Source organism: Haemorhous mexicanus, chromosome 5 (genome assembly GCF_027477595.1).
Source record: "Haemorhous mexicanus isolate bHaeMex1 chromosome 5, bHaeMex1.pri, whole genome shotgun sequence".
In the NCBI taxonomy this organism is placed as follows: domain Eukaryota; kingdom Metazoa; phylum Chordata; class Aves; order Passeriformes; family Fringillidae; genus Haemorhous; species Haemorhous mexicanus.
In genome coordinates this window covers 72,620,568-72,642,230 of record NC_082345.1, presented here as the reverse complement: position 1 = coordinate 72,642,230, position 21,663 = coordinate 72,620,568, and the positions used below count along the sequence as shown (strand labels likewise).

General features: G+C 43.9%; 2 long non-coding RNA genes across 3 annotated transcripts in view; one reads left to right on the top strand and one right to left on the bottom strand.

Annotated features, from left to right (window-relative positions):
- LOC132327896 (uncharacterized) overlaps positions 1 to 21,663 on the top strand; it is a 121,278-nt gene that overhangs the window by 89,207 nt on the left and 10,408 nt on the right. The gene's annotated exons all lie outside the window — the stretch shown is intronic.
- On the bottom strand, positions 2,708 to 5,831 carry LOC132327890 (uncharacterized). The gene is made up of 3 exons (XR_009486641.1): positions 5,605 to 5,831; positions 4,805 to 4,962; positions 2,708 to 3,315 (listed from the first exon to the last, which is right to left on the bottom strand). It is a non-coding gene; the product is annotated as an uncharacterized LOC132327890 (long non-coding RNA).

Genomic DNA, 21,663 nt, shown 5'->3' with positions numbered 1-21,663 from the left:
GTTCTTGGAATAGTAGCTCCATTGGCAGTCATTGGTGATTTCCTGTGCATTTGCTGCAAGAATCGCTCTGTGATGTGAGTAGGTGGTACTAAAGGGTTATTACGAAACCAATTTTCAACCAGACGGTTTTGAGTCATGGATGGGGAAGAGGGCTAGCAGCTCCGGAGCTTTCTCTTTGTTCAGGCGCTGCTCCTGAAATGCACACCCGGGATATTCTGTGCCTGCACGGAACCAGGCACGCCAGGGGACAGCCGTGGGGTCACACCAAGCGCTCTCCTTTGTGCCACTCCATCCCAGGCACGGGAGATGGGAGCGTGGGCTGCCAGCCGGCACAGCCTGCGCAAGGTGCACGCGAAGCAGTTTGCCCGGCTGCCTTTTCCATTGTAAGTATTTTCTCATGGCTTTTCCCAGACGTGGGAGACAAAATGGAGTTGCGTCAGGATGGATGCCTGTGCCAAAACGAGGTGGTGGTTTGGAGTGCTTTGGTTCTGTTCTGGAAGCAGATGGGCTGCCACTGGCAGGAGACAGTTGGCTTCTCCATCAGAAAGAAAAAAAAAAAGAAAAGAAGGGATGTTTAAGGGAATTGGTCTGGCTCCTAAACCGAAGGAATTGTTGACCCACTGACTCAGTTCTGAAGCATTAGGGAAGCAGTCTTCCTGTGGTTTCTTTTGTTGGTGGCAGATTCAGAGCCCGGCTGTGAGCGTTCGGGTGTGAGCAGCAGAGCAGAGGCAGTTCTGGTACCTGCTGCTGTGGGATTTACTTGGTGCCAGGGAGGAGCTGAGGTGCTGACGGCTGAGTAACGCCTGAACTTTATTTCTGATGCTTCTCCTGATACTGCTTTGGTAAGTTTATGTGCTTATTTTCAGTGCTGAGATGGTATCTTGCTAAATGGGATTGAGAGAAAGCCCTTCAGCAGCTCTTTGAAGAGGTGCTTTCATTTTTTTTTTCCACTGGAGCTTTTGCAGAAAGCACTGGCTGCCCTGCCACAGGTTAGGAGTCTGTGAATGAGGGAGAAACTTTGTTGATCAGGGTGACAGAAACATTTTGAAACTGCTTTTCCCTCCCACCTTTCACCTACAAACCTCTGCTGATATTGGTGCTGAGCAAAGGGGATGGGCCAGAGCTCCAGCTTTGGGATCACATCATCCCAGAGTCATGGCTAAGCTGTAATTTCCCTGTAACACCGAATGAACAAGGCTCTGGTCTTCAAGAATTTCACATGAAAATCAGATGTTCATCCCTGGAATTAAATCTAATGATACTTTCCCTAAAATATGCCTAAAATAGAAACTATGTTATTTTTAAGTGTCTCTGTAAAATGCCAAGTTAAAAAAGATATCAATTAGTGGTTTCTCAAAAAAACCCCAAATCATTAACATACTATTGGCTGGAAGGAATCAGTTGGCTGACAGAGCTAGGTCTGGAAGTTGTGCTCCCTGAATCTGCTGTCGACTCTGTCGCTGTATTTGGGAGGAATTCTTTGGAGGGGGGAGCTTCTTGGGCAAGGAGTTTATTTTTAGTTGTCCATGAAATGAGGACAGTGATATTTAACTTCCCTTTGGTGCTTTACCAGCATTGAGACTGTGTTTTCCATTTAGAGAGGATGCTGAGATGGGATAATGTAGCTCTTGGATTTCCAGAGCATCGTTTGGAATGCTGAGATGATTAGAAAATGGGAAAAACAGAGTAATGATTATTGACTTGGTCTTGCTCTGTGACCTGTCTTCTCCAAACAGCAGCTGTAGGAATTGCAGGTTCTCCACGAAGGGAGGGATCCACTGCTGCTGCTATTTCCCTGGATGGTGACACCAGGACACCTTGCCATCCCAAACCCACTTGTGTTGGCACTTACAGAGAGCACTCAGGGATATTTTTTCCCTTTTTTTCCAAAACAGCTGCGGAGGAGGCTCTCTGTGCACCACACATCCCTGCAGGACACCAAATAAACCCAGTGGTTTAATGAGGGGGAAAAAAAAGAAAAAGGAAGGTTCAGCATTGTACTGGGTTTCCTTTCCCTTCCTTAAGTGCTTCCTTTGGATCTTGGGAGAAGAGCTCAAGAGCGGGGAGCAGTTGTACCAAAGGCGTGGGAGGCCGGGTCAGGGAAGAGTCACTTGGTTGTTATGTGGGTGTGAAAAGCCTATGAAAAGGAAAGGGTGGAGGAAAATATTTTACTTGAATTAAACAAATAAAGGGGAACGTTATATGAATTAGATATTCAAAGATAGATTTTTTTGCCAAGTATTTTTGTAAATTCACTGCGTGCCTCCTGAAAATCATTTATTTAACCGTAACCTTATCAGAATGTTCTCAGAAGGGATTTTTTTTTTCCAAAAGAAAAAAAAAAAAATCATTGTTTTCTTATCACTTCAGATGAAAAGAAAGGAAGTTGCAGATTTTTATTGCTGCTAAATTGTTAACTGTTAAACCTGGACTAAAGCAGCAGATCAAATTTCCTCAGGATCACAGTGGAGCAATTCGATTTACTGAAAAATCCCAAGCAGGCCCTGTTTGAGGAGAAGGAGTCTTAGATCTTGAGTTCACTGCTGTGAATCCACCTGTGGGACAGGGAAAGTGCTGCTCTTGAAAATCATCTGGTTTGGGAAGGTGGCTTTTACTATTGATGCAGTGCACAGGGATGGTTTTCACCCAAAAACTGGATAAAACATATTTTGAAACCTGATTTTTTTATTTTACATAGAGTCACAGAATCATAGAATATGCTGAGTTGGTCATGCATGCAGTATCTCCTTTTAGTGGCAGCTTTGAAAATGTCACCTAATATTATTGAACAAATCTAAATTATATGTTGCAAAGGTGATGTTTTCCCATGCCTTTGGTTGTTATCTTGAGTTTGGAACAGCACTCTGTCTCTGAAGCAGAGTATTGTTCATTGCAGTAGTCAATGTGAATTTAAAAAAAAGCAAACAGGCAAACTAAAAAAAATTAAACAAAAAAACGGCCTGCATCATAAATAGTATGTATTGAAACACAAGTCATAAATTGCATGTAAGGAAAACACTTCCCAGTCCAAAACTGGATACACAGGTGTGTGGTGTGATGTCTTGTACCATGTGCTTGGTGTTTTAGGTCTGGGTAGTGTTTTGGTAGTGTGGATTTTTACTGATGTCTGAGGGATTCCCATGTGGAAGTTCACAGGCTGTTGTTTGTTTTGTAAATTTTCAGGCTCTTTTATGGCCTGTAGCTATCCAGAGTTCACAGCTAAAGTTTGCATAGGAAATGGTGAGCTCAAAATTGGACTTGGAAAAGAGGAGTGAGGAGTCTTCCATCATTCTGCTGGAATGGTAACACCAACATCTAAAAAAGAAGAGATAATTGAGGGAAATAAAAATACATGTTTTCCAACAGCATGAGGTTTAATGGAAGCCACTTCTATCAGTGCATTTTCAGGGTAGAGTTGTGTGTGATGATCTCTGCAGTCTCATCCCCTCGCTTCCTTCTCACATCGTAAAATCACAGAATGGTTTGGGAGGGAAGGGACCTTAAAGAACATCCAAGTGCATCACCCTGCCATGGGCAGGGGCACTTTCCACTGGACCAGGGTGCTCCAGGTCCTATCCAGTGTGTCCTGGAACATTTCCAGGGATGGTGCATCCAGAATTGGATTTATTTCTGCTGCCAAACTCTAGGACACCTCTAGGCAGTGCTGTCATGTCCTGCTGGGACTGCAGGTGTTCCCTGGTGCAGCAAATGGACACTAACAGGCAGTTTCACTTCTCACCTAAGTTTGGGCACCTGAATTGTACCTTTAAGAGCCCAAGTGGCTACAGAAATTCCCCACATGACCTGTTATTACAGGCTCAGGTGAGAGTGTACATGCGGTTTTATTGCCAAAACATGAGGTTGGCAGAAGTGAGTCATACCTGGGAAGATCTCAGCTTTGCTCTTTGATTTACTTTTATCCACCAAGTATAAAAATATTTCCAAGAATACAGGTAGGAATATGCTGTTCTCCTGTTAGGGCAGAGCTGTCACTGGCTCTTAGGTGTGTTTACATAGCTCATAGGATGTATTTTTGAAGCTTTAGTATAAAGGGAGCTATGTATACATTTTATCTAATCTTCTGTGCAGTAGGCATGAGCAGTTCCTGGAGAAGGAACCAGAATATAGGGCTCTGCCCCTACTCCTGGGAGTCTCTTTCTCATGGAGTCATACTTGCCCTCCAGGGCTTTCTCTTTATGGCTTTGTGAGTTTTGAATTCCTCTGTGAGCTGGCCCAGCTCCAGTGGGAGGGCAGAAAGCAGCCTCAGCCCAAGCTCTGCTTGAAGCCTGCTGGTTCAGGGACTTTGCAGGAGCTGGGATCTGCAGGGGGGGAATTGCCCAGCCCTGCGAGAAATGCCCAGCCTCCCAGGTGAGCTCTTAACCAGTGGAATACTCTTTCAAGGTGCCAGTATTGTCTTCTGTAGACATGGCTTTGGGTCACAGTGGTTGTTGGACGTTGTTTTGCCCTTGGTGTTTCAGTGTGAGCAGAGGGTACCTGCTCTGCAAGTCTCACCTGTGGTTTCAAGATCAGCTCTTTCCATGGCCATCCCCGATGACCAAGTGGCCTTGGAGTGATCCAAACTGAAGAGCTCAATTTGCTGAGCTAGTTTGAAAAAGTGTTTTTTTCTTCTCCATTTCTTTTCTCTTGGGAAATTAGAGCTGCTCCATGCCATGGCATTACTGCAGTGCTGCTGATGCTGATGGGGAGGTGGGAGGAATTCATGGCCAGAAGCAAAAGAGAAGGTGACACTGTCACTTACAGTGACAGCTGCATGAATTTCAGCAATGTGTACAGGAAACCTCACCTTCCCTGTCTGTTCATCACAGTGGAGCTCAAGGAAGAGCTAATTTAACCTTTTTCTCCAAAACAAGCAGTCTGTTCAACACTCTTTCCTCTGTTCCTTTGGCATCTGGGTTTTAGGTATTTGCATTTAACTTCAACATCTGCTCAGAGCAGAAGTACCTAAGAAAAAGAAAAGTACCTATGATAATACTGTGTGGTGCCAGAGAGGAGTCCATCCCTTGCTAAAATTTCTGGTTACTGGTCATAGAATCAAAGGATGGTTTGGACTGGGAGGAACTTTAAAGATATCTAATTCCAGCCCTCCTTCCATGGCCAGGGTCACCAAATCCCACATTGCTCCAGCCCCATCCAGCCTGGCCTTGGACACCTCAGGGATCCAGAGGCAGCCACAGCTGCTCTGGGTAACCTGTGCCAGGGCCTCCCCACCCTCAAAGCCAAGATTTTTTTCCCAATATCCAATCTGAACCTTCAGTCTGACTGTTCTATATAAATATATAGAAATAAACTTTATAGAGCCTGATAGGCTCATGACATTTATCAAACTGGCATTTTTTCAAACAGCATTGCAAATTGTTCTTCTGTTCATACTTTTCAAAAACCTTCCCTTTGTCTGTTATTCCACAAATCATGTCCTGTCATAATCAGAGCCAAGATAGAATTTCCATTGGCCAGGAGGGGAAAAAAAAAAGGCAAAATGCCCCTGAACCCCTCTCTCTGCAGATGGTTTTGGGGCAGCAGTAGTTTGGGCAGTTGGCTTCCAGCAGGCACAGCACAGTTGGGAAGGATTATCTTTCTACATACCTCTACTTTCTACTCTACTGCTTTGCTGGTTTTTCTCTTCTTCTGCATTTTTCTCTCATTTTTCCTGATTGATTCTTACTGCAGTTGCATTAATCCATTTTTCTCACACCACCTCCTTTAAAGCACCAGAGGTGCGCTCATGCCTTGCGTTCTTCTGCGCCGTCCTCTTCCTGCCTGTGTGCTTACCTAACGACTTGAAAATAGCAAACAAAGCACATGATCTGAGAAACAAGCTGGTATTTTACCCTGAGGGAAGATTTTCTCAGTGCACAAATCAAGAGTTAAATAGTTAAAAATGCTGTATAATATAGATCCAGCCGCTCTAAGGCTCGCTCGCACGTAGGAGCGAAGTTATTTGCATACGTAAATGTTGACACAGTTGAGCTCTGTGTTATCAAATCCACTGTCAAAAGCTGACCCCGGGCGTTTTGCAAGGAAGATGATGATTGTCTCTTTAATGACATAAATTCTGTTGTGCCTGTTTAGGAGAGTTCCCCACAACCCTGTCATTACTAAGCCCCTGCCAGTCACATCCCTACTGGCACGGCTTTGATGGGAAGTAGCTGCAACACTCAGCTCCAAGGGCTTTCTTTTAATTGAGCACTGTGATTATCACACACCAATCAGTTGACTGAGTTGCTGCAGAAGTTGGCCAGCCCTGTGTTGAGAGCTCCTATGGAATTACAGAATCAGAGATGTTAGAGATGGAAGGTGCATTAGATCATCCGGGCCATGGTCTTGCCAGTACATGTTTCCTGCTGCGTGGGTTTGGGTGGTTGTAGGTTTGGGGTTTTTTTTTTCTCCCCTGCACTTTATGGCTAGAGATGCTTTAAGAACTGAGCCTTCCACTTTCATCCTCTGGAATCTTTCCCACAAAGTTCAATAGCAAGATTTTTCTTTGCCTAATATGTGCCCTAATTTTTTCCATTTCTTTACTTCATAATATTTCATATGATTTCAAGTCTACGTTCTCATCTTTCAGCAATTCGCTCGGGTGTTAACAGCCTGTAAATATGAGTGGAATAGTATTATGTGCTCTTGAATATTAAATGTATCACTTATCTTAAGTGCTGCATGTTCAGTTTTTCAGGATTTGGGAAAATTCTACTGATTGAAGATAGATTTTAAATGGAACTGCTAATAGTATAATTTTTCAGATGCATATTTTATTTTAGTATAAGAGTGGTCTGTTCTGGTGTCATTTGAGAAATTGTTGAAAATTACCTGAAAAGGCCAATTTGAATTGGAAATGAAAATGTTTTTGTATGGAGGAGATAAAATTTAAGTGATTTTTAACTCCATTGAGGCATTTAAACTGTGAGGAAGCTGTGTGTGCAGACAAGTCTGCAGAGGGCATTGCAGGGAAACCAAAAAAACTAGTTTTCTATTAGTGACAGAATTAGTGGAAGTTGCAGTCAAGTTACTGGAGTCTTCCCCAACCCCCCTATCCCAGCTTTCCATTCAAATTCTTCATAACTATTGTTCTTTTTATAGTTTTGCTTGTTTCTGTGGGATTTGGGGTTTGCCTGTTTGTTGTTTCTTCCTCAGGGCTTGCTCTTCACTACCAGAAGCTTCGGGTGCCTAGGGAGGGTTGTCTCAAAAGTTTTCCTTTGTCTTGACCACTGAAAGCTAGATCCATATCCCCTCCTTAAAGAAAAAAAACCAAAAAAACTTCAGTTTTTTTATAGTTCAGTTGACTATAAAAAGGACAAGTGGACTTTGTTTTATTTGCAGTCACCCCATGGGAGAAGGATGGGGTGGGAGGTTGGTGTGAGCTGGCACACAGCCACGCTGGCTTGAGCCAGGCCCTTCAGAGCTGCCCTCTGGACATGATCCAGCACCTTTCCCCCAGTCCTCTGCATGTTCCTGAAGCATTACCTCTGTTTTTCTTTCCAGAATATTCCAGAGGTTGAGAGGGTTGGGTTGGAAACCTCCAGGAACGGGGTTTTGGCAGGGTTGGGGTGTGTTGGGTTCCTGCTGGAGGCACAGCACACCTGGATGTGGCAGAGGCATGGCCAGCACTGCCCAGTCCTTATTCCTTCCTTCCTTCCTTCCTTCCTTCCTTCCTTCCTTCCTTCCTTCCTTCCTTCCTTCCTTCCATCCATCCATCCATCCATCCATCCATCCATCCATCCATCCATCCATCCATCCATCCTCACTCTGTTCTAAGGAAAGATCAGCAGTGATGTGGGTGGAGGTGGATTTTATGGAGCCTCATGCACATGGGGAGCACAGAGCAGTAAGGTGCCTCCCCTGAAACTCTGGGAAGCTGGATGCAGGGCATGGGGATGTTGATGAGAGAGGCATGGGCAGGTGGGTCTTGGGAGGCAAAGTTCTTCTCCCTGAGTGTACTGGAGGTGTTTGAGGCTCAGGTTGTGTGACTGAGCAGGGAGATGAATGAGGAATGTGAAAATGGGTGGGTTAGGAGTGAGTAAGGGAAAGGGTGAGTGGGTGGGTAACGAGACTGGCAAGTGAGAGAGGAGGTGGGAGGGGGTGAGTGCATGGGGAGGGAGGTAGCAAAAAGTTGGAGTAGTGTTATGGGCTGGCTTTGTGAGAATACCTGGGAGACTGGGAACAGCCACCTTCCTGGAGGCAGGCAGAGGGGATGGAGAGCTGCCACAGGGGCTGTGGGGTGTGCAGGGCAGCACACAGACCCTGCTGACCTCTGCTGCTTCCCCTGGCATGTGATTTACTCTGCCTGAACTTCACTGTGTCTGGGCATAAAACAATAATCCTCACCCTGGTCAGCTGGTTGCATGTTGCTGCTGTTCCTGCAGAAAGATGTCAGACCATAATTATGTATTTGCAGGTTTTTTTGCTCTGACAAAGTCACAGACAGAAACTTTTAATCCATATGGCTTATTGCAGCCTGTAGTGGGCATTCCCAGGAGCTGAAATGACCCAAGTGCTGCAGGGGGGAGGGAGTTCCCTGACTAATAAAAGGTGTGAAGGTGAAGGATGTGCTGGAATGACAAACCTGCAATGCCTCTGCATGAAGACAGCTCCCAAACTTGAAATTCCTTTAATGGTAATGGAGGAGATGGGAAAGTAAAGTAACTTTAAATCATTACCAGACTCTGCCTGTCAAGGTTCTTATTAGGATATTTAACTATAAGTGCTGTAAGGTTGGATGTAGCTCACTGTGAGTAATCTGTACCTGTTTTTGATTAATTACTATGGCAGAGTTACAGCCCCAGCTGTGACCTCTCTGTAGTCAGGTGCAGTCAAGCTGTTGTCCAAGGTAAGGTCTCTGCTGCCCTGTTAAGTCATACTAAGTTGTACACAGTCCATTCTCAATACTTACTGTAATAGAGCAAGTCCTTTTGAAGCCCAAATAAAGATGAGTGACTGCAGGAAGTGACAGGGCTTGTCTTAGCTGCCAAAAAGGTATTTACTAAGGAATAAATTCATAGGCAGTGTTCTGAAAACACCAGTCCCTGCAGGTTTTCATTGGTAGCCAGATAAGATGCCCCACCACCCTCAAAATAAAGAATTTCTCCCTAATACTGAATCTAATCCTGCCTTCTGGCAGTGTGAAGTCATTCCTTCTTGTCCCAAGTCTCTCTCCAGCTCTCTTGGTGGCCCTTCAGTCCCTGGAAGGATCTCTAAGGTCTCCCTGGAGCCTTCTCCAGGCTGATCAGCCGCAGTTCTCTGGCCTTTCCTTATGGCAGACATGCTCCAGACTTTGGACCATTTCAGTGGAATCTTCCTCATCTTGAGCATGGTCACCTGTTGCAAAGTACGTTTCCTATAAAGCTTGGAACTGCTGCCAAGACAGCTTGTACAGTACTCAGTGTTTACTCATTTTTTTAATCCTAGACAAATCCAGAAACAATTTGCTGTACTTAAGCAGATGTTTCTTACCATTAAAACAGCCCAAATCCCTTGCTGATGTTCAAAAGCTGTAGTAACTGTGCAGAATAAAATCCAGAGGAACGTGGGGTATGTTTAACAGAAGCCTGTTGGGTTGTAGATCTGTCAAACCCTCACATTTATATTCCTTACCTAAGCAGAGATCCTGGTGGTGTTTACACGTGCTTTGGGAGCTGCAGGAGCTGAACTGCCTTGCCAAAAAACTCTGCTCCCAATTGCCACCTGTGGGTCTGCAGGGACACAGTTAAAATACTTACAGTGGCAGGACTAACTAGAAGTTTGTTTGTTGTTCTGCTTGATATTAACACTTACCACAACAATCGGAAGAGCAGCCTGAGACCTCTGTGGAAGTGTGGACAGATTCTGAGTGCACACAGGAGCAAGAACCTTGAAGTTTCCCTTCTGGCTAATTCATAGTTTGGGTTTGTCAGTGACAGGGCTGTGCAGCATTTGCAATAAGCCTGCTTTGTCTTTGGCCATTTTTTTCCATATGGGTGTGTTCTTCCTTTTCATTATGTTGTTTTTCTTTCCTTTTTTTTTTTTTTTTTCTCTTCCCAACACAGCCACTCCTCTTATTTTAAGAATAAACTAGCTGCTTGCTGAGCAGAAAAAACAAAGTTTCATGAACACAGCAGTTCTGATCCGTGTAATCCTTTATTACCTGTAGGGGCAGGTGCAGGAAGCTGCTGCAGGAGTGGAGGTTACTGACTTTTCCAAGACTTGGGTTACATAAGGGGTCAGAATGTTGTAGCTGCTACAGTAGAAGTTGTGAACAGCAGATCAAAGGTGCATTGATGAGAAATAAAACTTTTTTAGCTTGGCTTGTTTCACTTCATTCTGCCCCTGAGAGTTGTGAGCCTTTCAGCTCATGTTTTAACCACCACACTGACATGAAGTTATAGGATCCCAGGATAGCTTGGGTTGGAGGAAACCTCAAAGATGCTCTTGTTTCAACCCCCTGCCATGGGCAAGGACACCTTCCACTATCCCAGATTGCTCCAAGCCCCATCCAGCCTGGCCTTGGATGCTTCAGGGATGGGGCATCTTCTCTGGGCAACCTGTTCCAGTGCCTCACTCCCCTTATAGTGAAGAATTTGTCCCTAATATCAAATCTAACCCTGCCCTCTGCCAGTGGGAAGCCATTCCCTGTGTCCTGTCACTCCATGTCCCTGTCCAAAGTCCCTCTCCAGCTCCCTTAGAGCTCCTTTAGGTGGGTGAAGGCTGTTTCAATGTCTCCCTGAAGGCCCTACATGTTATCCTAAATTTGTTTCTATCTATAAAAATAGATTTTATTACTGGAGGTTCTGTCTTCTAATGCTTTCATTACCCAGAGTTTTTCTTGTTTGTTGCTCAAGGGAAAGTGAGGGGAACCACTCACTTGATCTCAGCAAACCAGAAAGCAGCAGTTCATGGCTGTAGTGGCTGCGTAATGCTGAGATAGTGTCTGTAGGAAACAACCAGACAGCTTCAAGAAACAAGATACATTTTTTTTAAACTGTTTTGGTTTTTTTTAACATGTTGAAACCATTTAAATTGCTGCAAAGGGGTAGGGCAAGGAGGGTGGTAAAAAAATACATCACCCATCCCTTGTGATTTTGTGGTTTGGTCTGAATAATTTTTTTCTTAATTCTCTACGATCAGCCATGCATTTCAGTTGTGATAGCTGCCCCAAGAACGTGGCTGCATGCAAGATGTCTCATTTGCCTAATATTAAAAATATGTGTGTGTAATAACATTTTTTCTAATGCTTCCCATCTGGAAGATACGTCACACACTTCTGCATTAAAATTCATAGCACCCTTTTTACATATTACAGTGCTTTGTGATGGAGACTGTGCATGGACTTGTTAATTTGCAGTTCTGGGCTGAAAACTAGTTCAAAGCAGCTTGTTATTTACTGCCAGAAACAAGTTTTCACTATTTGTCTGTCTTAGTCAGTCTGGTAGAACCAATACGTTTGTGAGAGGCAATTTGTCTGCTTAAAATGTTACAGTTCATTTACCAGAAGAAATGCTGAGCAACTAAGACAAAGTGAGGGGTCTGAGGACCTTCTTCCTCCAGTCCTTCGGGTGATGCCTGGAAGCTTTAAGGTTTTGGTCTAAAATATGTGTATTTCAAATCTTAGTGTTATCATAGCATGAGAATTCCTATCAAAAATTGTCTCAGAATGGTACAGCTGTTAAAAGATAATGGTCTTGCCATGTGGATGAGCAAGGCTGCATTCTTTCCTGAGTAAACTTAATAAAATAGTGCCAAAGAAAAGGTGCAGAGATCTGTTAGGATTATAGTATATAGGAAAGGAGCTTCTTAAGCTGCTTGTGTATTTCAGATATATTTAGTGATAAGTACTGGTTAATACACGTCTATTTTCAGTGTGTAACCATCCTTTGAAAGGCATGATTTCCAGTGCCAGGCAGCAGGAAGCACCTGCGTGCTTAATTCCAGCTTGTGGTGACATCTTCTGGATGCTGAGCACTGGGAAAATTTCACCTGTTATTTGAGCAGTTGATTGAAAGTTGAGTTTTTCTGTGACATGATCCACAGTCAGTGTTGTACTAATAGGACAAACCAGTCCAAATCTGCTGTCGCCCAGGCTTGTTGTCCCAACTGTTATAAAATATTTGCTGTTCAAAAGGCTTTAAAAACATAACGATGCAAATTTGAACACTCTGTGCAAATTTGACCTGTATTTATACCAGTCTGTTTAGAAGAAGCCCATCAACTGATTTCCATGCTGGTTTCAGTGTCTCTCCACTTTATTATTCTGAGAAAATTCGATGCATCTGCAGCGTGCACGATCTGGTTTTCTGATATGCAGATGCACAGCCTCGCCTATCTCGTGGAATCAGTGTAGCAACCGCTCCTACAAACGCTGTGACAATGTACAGCCTCCTATCTGAGAACCAGATCAGACTGAAATTGGGACTCGGTCCAAAAAGCAAAATACTGCAGTCAATCTACTTACTGTGTCAGCACTCAGCTCCGTTTGTGTTCTGTGCACTGCAGGGAGAGGAAGCGGGAAATGCACTCTGGCATCCTCCTGAGTCACGGAGGATGGAGGGGATGGGTGCCGGTAAAAGGAGGTGCTTAAAGGTTCCCATTTTTGCAGACGCTGTGTGTGGGCTAAGGGATGTTGCAGGAGATGTTCTGAGCCTGGGTGGCACTCAGGAAGTCACTGCATGACACTAGGGATGGATGCCATGTGACTTCCCTGTTTACACTTGTCTGTGTAGTGACAGTGAGCAGATCATGTCACAGCGTCCTTGACCTCTTGTCATGACCCTTGGTACCAGCGGGGATTTGTGGAGTCAGGCCCTTGCAAAACCACACTTCAAGTGCTGATGTGTTCAGACTGGAGTGACCTCTTGCCTAAGACCAAACATTTCCTTCCCTTCCTCTGGCCCTGCTGCTATTCTGGGCTGTGGGCTGGCACCGCTCCTCATCCAGCGGGCATTGGCATCGCTCCGGGGGCAGGTGGGCTTCCTGCTGCAAGGCTCAGCCTCCACTCTGCCTGCTTCCCACTTAACCCTCTCATTCTCAGTCCCTGGGCTTACCCTTCTGTCCTAAAATTGGCTCAATCTTGGGAAAATCATCCACCCACGCTCCTGGAAGAGGGGAACCCATGTGCCCGATGCCGCTTGGATTGCGCAGGAGTGCAGCGTCTTCTGCACAGCAGCAGGGTCATTTTGGGGTTGTAACACTAAATCTTTCAAAAGTAATCACACTTCTAGAAGTGATTTAAGCACTCAAGTTTCTGGGTGATAGCCAGTTGCCAGGGTTTAATCTGCACCCTAAGTTCTACTGGTAGATCTGACCTGGCAGGTCTGCCTGCGTATGGAGGAGACACGGATAGCAAAATACTTTCCCTGATAAAGAGCAGTGGGATCTTTAATGTGCACAGCAAAAATATAAATCCTTTTAAAGGATTTATAAAGTTGTTACTGCATTGTAGATGTGCAGCAGAATCCATGGATGGTGTTTGGCTCTCATATCATTATATTTTTTAATAGTAAACTGGGATGTAAAGGAACTTACTGCAGCTGGAGCTCTGTGCTGAAGAAAATCATTGGGATCCAGTGCCAGGAAGTTTTCATGGCTGTTGAAAACAGTCCTGAAACAGCTTGTTGCTTACACTTCCCATATAACTTTCAGTGTCACAAGCACTTTTATTTATCCATTAAGCTTCTTATTTTGGTAAAGTAAAATTTTTGGTTATGTTTTCCTGTGGCTATCTAGTAAATACTGAGTTTCTTTTAGGGAAGCAGGGGGACCATATGTATTTTGAGCCAAAGTACTATGGCACCTAAGAAAATAGGGTTTCTGTTCTTAATTGCCAGTTTTCTTTCTATCTTTTATTCTGTCTTGGTTTAAAAAAAAAAAATCAACAAGCCCATTGTGATGCTTTTGATGAGGCTTCAGCAGAGATAATAAAAGTGTAGTGTCCCTTTGTGAAAGGAGTTTTTAATTATTGTTAATTGTACTTGCCAGCTTCATTTCTGAAGGGAAACGGAGGTGACCTCATCCTGAAAGTTGTCAGTCTCATGCTGGTGTCATTCACTGCCTGGAAAAGAGGTTGGGGTTTTGTTCCTTGTTGCTTCTTTTAATGAGGAGCTGTCCACAGGCCTGATGGGCTCTATGGCTTTGGGAATGCTGTCCAAACTCTGCTTCACTAGCAGGCTTGTTCCTGGAATGTCAGAGTGAGCTGTATCTTAGGGCATCAGCAGAGTCTCAGACCTTTGATGTGCCCATTCCAGTAACATCTCTGGCAGCAGCCAGTACAAAAGACTTTAGGGAGAGGTGATGGACTCCTTGTAAAAGTCAATTATTAAAGATTCAAAGGGTTATTTGTGCTCTTTCATACTAGTCTTAATAACCTTGGGTGTTTTCACTATCTCTCTAAAAGTTGAATTTCTCCAGTCCTGGCTTTGGCATATTCTTGTGAGGTCCCCATTTCACCTGTGCTTTGCATTTAAAAAGATGACAAGAGAGATTTTCTCACCCTTTGGACTGCAGAGCATGCAGGGTGGGGGGATTGTATGTCTGGGGAGGTTCCAGGGTATCAGGACACATATCCTGGAAGTCACATTCAGTTTTGGTCGTGATATAAATGCCAAAATATTTACAATCATTTCGGTTCATTGAGCATCTCTGTATGTCAGGAGAAAGATGACGAGGATACGTTTTTGTCTCCCTTCACTGTTCTCTATTTCTTAAACTGTTACCTCGTTTCATCTCAAATGAACCTTCTCTAAAATACCCTGAACTTTTCAATTCCATTTCAGTTCACCCAGTGCCATCTGCCGCGGTGTCTGCGATGTATTTCAGTCCTGACGAAATCCCCCTTCCTCAGCGGTACCTCCGCACGCTGTCGTAAGGATGATGTGACAAGTGAAGCTGGCAAGTTGTTCCCACCTTTGTTGCCAATTATAAAGCAGTGTAAAGAGGCAAATTCTGACAGCCTGTGTCCTTAGAGGTGTTTGAATACTGAACTTGTAGTGAAATCATCAGCAGTGAGGCTCTAGAGCATCCCTGAGGCTCTGGGCTGGGCTCCCCGCTCACCTTTTGCTCAAGTAGTCTTTCCCTGACATTCATCCCTTCTTTGCCTGACTCAAATGTGTATTTCAGGCTGCTGATTATTCATCAGCATCAAAACATTTACATGTAGATACAGAGAGTACAGTTCCCTGTAAAAGGGAATAAGCTCCCTGTAAAAGGGAATAAGCTTTCAGCTGGAGAAATCTGCAAGGTCAATGAGCCTGGCGTGTGTAATGGGTCTCCTCACAGCTGCCAAATGTGTTGGGGACTGTGGTCTGGAACTCCCAGTTTATCTCATTCCTTTGCTTTCTGCTGCTCATTAAAAGATCTAAAAAGAATTAGAATCTCAGTGGTGTGAGATGTTCAGGCTGTCTGAAATGGTTTTCATTCTGCGGCTCCCGGATTTTGTTCAGGCGAAAGGAGATGAAATTTTCCTGAAGAAAACCACATTTTTCAGTAAAAACAGAACACTGAATTCAGGTCACCTCAGACTGACTCTGCTCAGTCCTTCCTTTGCTGTCTTAAGCTGAGGATTGCAAGAGCACCTTTTAAAGGATTGTTCTGAAAACTATAGTAGTTAGTGCTTCTGCAAGCCTGCCAAAATACATATTAAATGCAAATATTTTTAAGCCTTTTCACCTCCCAGAGTTATTTTATTACCTTGTTCTATCCTGAAGAGAAACACAGGAGCTAATATCTTGTCTCATTCTCACAAACCAATGCAAAAATTGTAGCCTATAGTTGTGACTCCCATGTTTCAAAATGGGATAAAGAACCTGTTCCCAGCAGGAGTAAATGCAACACAGCTCCTCTCCCATGCCAGACAAGCTTTTCATGGTGTGTTTTGGAAGTACGTGTTTCACATGGGCACAACTAGCTCTTGATTTTAAAAAAAAACAAAAAAATTACTTGAAACTACTCAGGGGCACAAATAAATGACTGCAAGAATACCAGAGAATTGAGCAACAGGCAAAGGACATGTTGTTTCCTTTAAGAATTCTGACTAGAAATGACGTCACTTAGATAGTTGGGATGTTTGTGAGCACTACAGGACTTGGAAAGGGAAAGCAAATCGGAAAAACACTGGGAAGTTGAACAATTTGTTTTGTTTTATGACTCCCTGGTCGTTTAATGAGGGAGCTATTACTCATGCGCTGTCACTGCACATCTAGAAAATTCCTCTGGGTTTAAAAACTGGCAGGGAAAAGTAGTTTCCTAAAAAACACTGAATTAATGAGATAAAACCCATTGCTCAGGAGTCCCCAACAGGAAGGGTCGGAGGCAGAGCTGTGCAGGGCTCCCAGTGTGCTGGAAATCTCCACAGGGGATTTCAGAGAGCAGATAGAGCTGGCAGGGATTCAGGGAAGTGATGCAGCAGATATGCTCAGCATCTGGCTTTTAGGGTACAGAACTATAGATTTTGAGCAAATAAAAAAATACAAGTTTGATCGGGGCATTGTAGCCTTCCCCTCCATTCCTTTGCATTTGAAAATATCTAGGACTGAGGTGTTTAAAGAAAGAGGTTTTGTAGCCATGGACAATGATACAAAGCAATGTATTAATAATACTGACACATGAAGTGAGGCCTGTTGTATTTAAGGAGAAGAAGAAGTAGTATTTGTGGTGTGGGCTTAATTATCCAGCTTTAAATGAATTTCAGTAGCTTCATAATCTGTATTCCTATGGTCTGTCACACTTCTGACTTCTTCCTTTGAGTCTGCATTGCTTTATAGATCTGTATGGTATTTTAAAGTGCAATTTAATGCATTTTTACTTCAGTTCTTTTAGTTGGTTTAGCCTATCTTGTCACATCCACACAGGATACACATTATCCTCACCTTAACTGGAAACCTAATACAACTTTCATGGCCCTGAGGGCAGAATGGGGGTTGTTCCAGTGAGGTGTTGTAGAGAGCACAGTGAGCAGAGTGCTGCTCCCATCTGGAAATGCAAGGGAATATTCCTCACCAGCCCCCTGACACAATTATTCCCTCGTAGCAGAAGTTACTGTAATTCCTTTTGCCAAAAAAATGCTGATAAAGCAGAGGCTGTCAGGAGGGAAATCCATAAGGAGTCTGGAAAGTGTGATGTAAGGATTAGTAATAGAATTAGCAAGCTGCTGTAGCAGTTCTGCTACAGTTTGTCTTAAATTACAACACCTCAAACATAATCATCATAATTCCTTGTCTCACTGCAGTGCTGTGCTCTAGTCTGAATCAGTTTTATCTTCTCTGTTACTGTCCTTTTAAGCACTTTCAAAATTCTTTTAATTATGCGTTTTTCATCAAGATTATCACCAAATTTTCCGTGCAAATACAGAAGTAGTTCAGGAAGGGTTGTGTATTTTAAGCTTCAGATCAAAATGATGCTTAGCTGTGTCCCCCCCTGTACATGCACCATGTACCCTCTTGAGAAATATCCAGTTTTGAGCTTTTAAAGCACATAGATGCCCAGTTTATTGTATCCATGCTGGACTTTTGCCCTTGGGTGTGGAACTCAACTGCCTGGGCCAGAATTAGGAAATAATTCCTACATGTGATGTGAAAAAAGTCCTGGAGCACAGGGCAGAGCTCCGTTCCCATTCCTGAGACAGAAGGAGACTGAAAAGCCTGGGGGGGACCCCTGAGGTGTTGAGAGGGTGGCAGGGGTAGGGATGTCATGTAATTTTGGAATCAGAATAAGCACTGCAGAGAGACACTCCAGAGGGACCTTGTTTGTGACACATGAGACAGGGATTTGGGCAGCAGTTGCTCTGAGCTTGTGTGTGCCTGGCAGGGAGCACAGGGAAGCTCAGGTTTGGTGTGGAGCAGCCTGTTGGGTACCAGGAGCCACACAAACGATGCAGAGACGTGTTCAGCCTCGTATTTTGCATCTCTGCTGCTCCAGTTTTCCAGGGTGGACTGAAGCTGAAGGCTGAGCAGGCACAGAAAGGATCTCTCCTGCTTTTCAGGTGGTGCTTCAGTGTCCAGTGGAAGGTTGGTAACCACCAGAGCCTCTGTGCAGCCTTGTTTTGGAAAAAGCTTGGGTGTTGGCATGGATTTTGGTGGATTTCAGGCTCTTCCAGGGCACTTAATGGTGTTCAGGCTGCTTTTTTTATCACAGAAAAGTCTAGGTGAGAAGCAGGTTCCCTCACACCAGCTGGGACACCTTTGGCTGTGGTACAGCACATGCTGATGCCCCAGTGGCTACTAAATAGAAAGTTCTATCACTCCAGAGTCTAGGCATCTAAATCCTGCCAAAATCCAGGCAGAGCTGAGACAGGCCACGTGGCTGATGCCTGCAGACTCCCAGTCTCATGGCAGGGGACACTGTGGACAGCCACGTGTCCCTGCCTGGTGCTGCATCCCCCATGAAACAGGACTGGCCTTCCCAGAGCTCCAGCCCTGTGTGCCTTGCACTCGCACAAGAAAAATTTTATGGCTTGTTACTGAAACCTAACTTAATTTTCCTGTTAATGAAGCTGTAATTGCAGTCCATTACTGTGATTATGGTTCAGCTGGTTGCCCTCCTTGGCTGAGGGTGCCTCCAGTGCTATCTTCCCTCTGTGCTGGAAGGGCTGGTGAGTGTGAGGGGCAGATCTGACCTAACTGGGGTTGCTCCCACCTTGGCACTGCTGCAGGTGCTGCCTGAAACCTCCCTCCCAACACCCATCCCGAGCTCTCCTCCCAGCTCTTATTTTACCCATGGCTTTTGGAGTGCAGATATGTTCAAGGGACTGTCAGGTTTTATATTTAAAGACTTTCTTCTTCTATTTTTTTCTAAAGCTTTACTCTGTCAAGGCCTGTGCAGCTGGCATTACACAGCACATACTTTATTATCCCAGTCATCACTTCAACCATTTAATCCTTTTAACCTTCACGGTGGCTACAGTAGGAATTATGGGGAGTGAATTTCCTCTTGAGTGAATTTCCTTGGCCACTGTTAAAACCACAAAGAAATCCAGAGTAGTTCCATGAAAAAAAGGATCTCTTGATGGAACTGTTTGCAAAGGACTGGAAGGGGTGAGAGAAATGAGAAGTCAGTCTAGCTGCAGGGGAATGGCTGTGGGGACACCACCATGGGCTGGCAGCTGCCACATTCCTGCACCCAACTTCCCAGACCTGTTCCAACCACAGAAAAGTTAATTCAGAGCAGCCAACCCTGCTGGGCAGGGAAAGGACCTTGCTGCCAGATGCCATTTGTGTTGTACATTATCTCCATAGGTTTTGCATCTGTCTTTGCTGCAGTTTTATTTCTTGCCTTCAAAATTCCCTTTTTCTCATTGTGTCTAGTAATTGAATTTGCAAAATACTAAAAAGTGGCATTAGGATGTGCCTGTTAACAGAGGAGAATAAATTAATTACACGCTGTGAACTAACTGAACTCATTTAGTAATTGATGAATTAACTTATGTCTGCAAACAGGAGAACTTGAATGCTGGCTGAATAAACAGTGAAATCTCTCACTGACTGAATCACTAGAGGTTTTTTTAGGTTTCTTTTTCCTTACTTTAGTAATGGCCACATTTTTAGAATTAGGAAGTTACACCAGTCATTTGCAATTTAGGGTTCACCTCTGTGATTGCATCCTACACCACTTCCAGACTGACATCTGCCTCTTGAATTCATTGGAAACTTTGATGTTTCCAGTTGCTTTTTCTTATCCAAATATTAACACTAGTTCTTCTTCCTTCCTTTTTTTTACACTGGTCAAACTTTCAACAGCATCAGTCATGCTTCCATTTGAGATTCCATCCTGACTGGATAACCATGGTTCTGGGGGTTTTTTGTGGTCTTTCTTAATGATATTTTTAATGTGCACAGTGGTGTTATCTTCTCTCTGTGCACATTCTGCATCTTCTCTCTTCCCAGATTTCCACTGCAGTAATGGATTTGATTATGCTCTTTCTTTCTCTCTGTAGTCAAGTTCCAGACCTGCACCTGTGTGCATCATTCTGTTTTCCTTCCAGGATGTTTGTGTGGCTTGTACACGTGGATTGATAGCAATCTGCTGCAGCTCAGTTCTGTATCAACAGAAAGGAGCTTTCTGCCATGCCAAACCTCTGTAAATACCACAAAAACACCTTTGTGTTCAAGCCTCTATTTTAAAACTTTATCTTCCTATGCCTGCAGTAGAAAGGCTCTTAATCTGCCTTTATATCAGGTTTTATTGTCTTATTATTCCTTATACTTTCTCTTTTTTCTTTTTTTTTATGTCTCTCTTTCTTGCCTCAGGCAGTAGACTAGAAAACCAAGCTCATTTTATACTGTTTTATACGAAGCTTCTAGATCAGTGTGTCTTGATCTCTGTCCTGCTGCAGTAGTTTCCTTCCTTGGAAGTCACTGGGAAGGTAAATACCTTCTGCACAAACTGAGTTTCTCAGGTCCCAAAGAAAAGCAGAACTTCATCCATCCTTTAATGCTCCAGTTATGAGATGCTGACCTTGTTTGCAGCTTCAAAAGGTGGAGCCAGTTGTGGGGAGGAGACTAAAAAGATCAGCAGTAATTTGGATGTATGTTATGTTTTCTCATGGACAGGGACATATTTTTCTAATGCAGCTAAAGTTGTTCAATGGCTGTTGTAGATCAAAGCAAAACCCAATGTATTTTCAGAATCCACCAGCTCCTTTTCCCATCCCTTGCCTGGCTGTGTTCAATACATGGAGCATTATGTTGTCCTCTAATGAGCTCTGTAATTTCCAGGGTGTGTGCCAGCATCAGTGTTTACTATTGAAGCACAATGTCTGCTGTTATCCTCATGATGTGACTGTCCTGTCACAGAAGTCACATGCACAAACTGAGTAGTAAAAGGGGTTCAGGAGTGAGGATCAGTAAATATTCTAAGCTGTGTGCATGGTTGTGCAGATGTAATTGATTGCAGCACTGCCAGGTGCTCACCAGTTGATCCAGATGATCCTTGCTCAGCATGCAGTGAAGATCCCTCTCATCTCCTGGATCTTCCAGTCCCTGGCATGGCTAACAGGGCATTGATCAATCCCTAAAATCTTTATTTTTTACCATGACCGTGTGACTTCCCTGCATTTCATGAGGAGAAGCTGAAGTGGAAATGCAAACACACATTTAAATAAACCATTTTATAAATTCCAGGTGCTGATCTCAAGAGGGCATCTTGCATATGCCAGAGGAATATGTTGTTTGAGGGAAAACCTGCTTATAAATCTGTGCAAATTGAAAGGTAAATAATTTCTGTTTCCAGTACCCTGATGGAGTAAAATCTCTGCACTGGTTATTTTTCCTGCTATGAAGTCTGTAGTATATAAATGTAGCTGGCATATGTATTTGTCACTGTGCAGCAGCAGAATGTAGGAAGTGAATATCTGAAAAAAAATACTGATTTCTGCTTCATAGAATCATAGAATGGTTTGGAGGGGACCTTCAAGACCATCTAGTTCCAACCCTCTGCCATGGAAAGGAACACCTTCCACTATCCCAGGTTGCTCATTGCCTCATCTGGCTGCTTTGCTTCTTCAGCATAACAAGGAAGGGTTCTAAAGTGCTTTGTTTCACTCTGAAAATATTCCTGGCTTGGGTTTCAGGGTTTTTTTTTGCAGTGTCATGTGTGATGGGAGGAGTACAGAATATTTGTCTTTCACTGAAAGGTCCTCTGCAGTGTGTTCCTGAGGCGTGGGAATTGAGCTGAGGTTAAAACTTG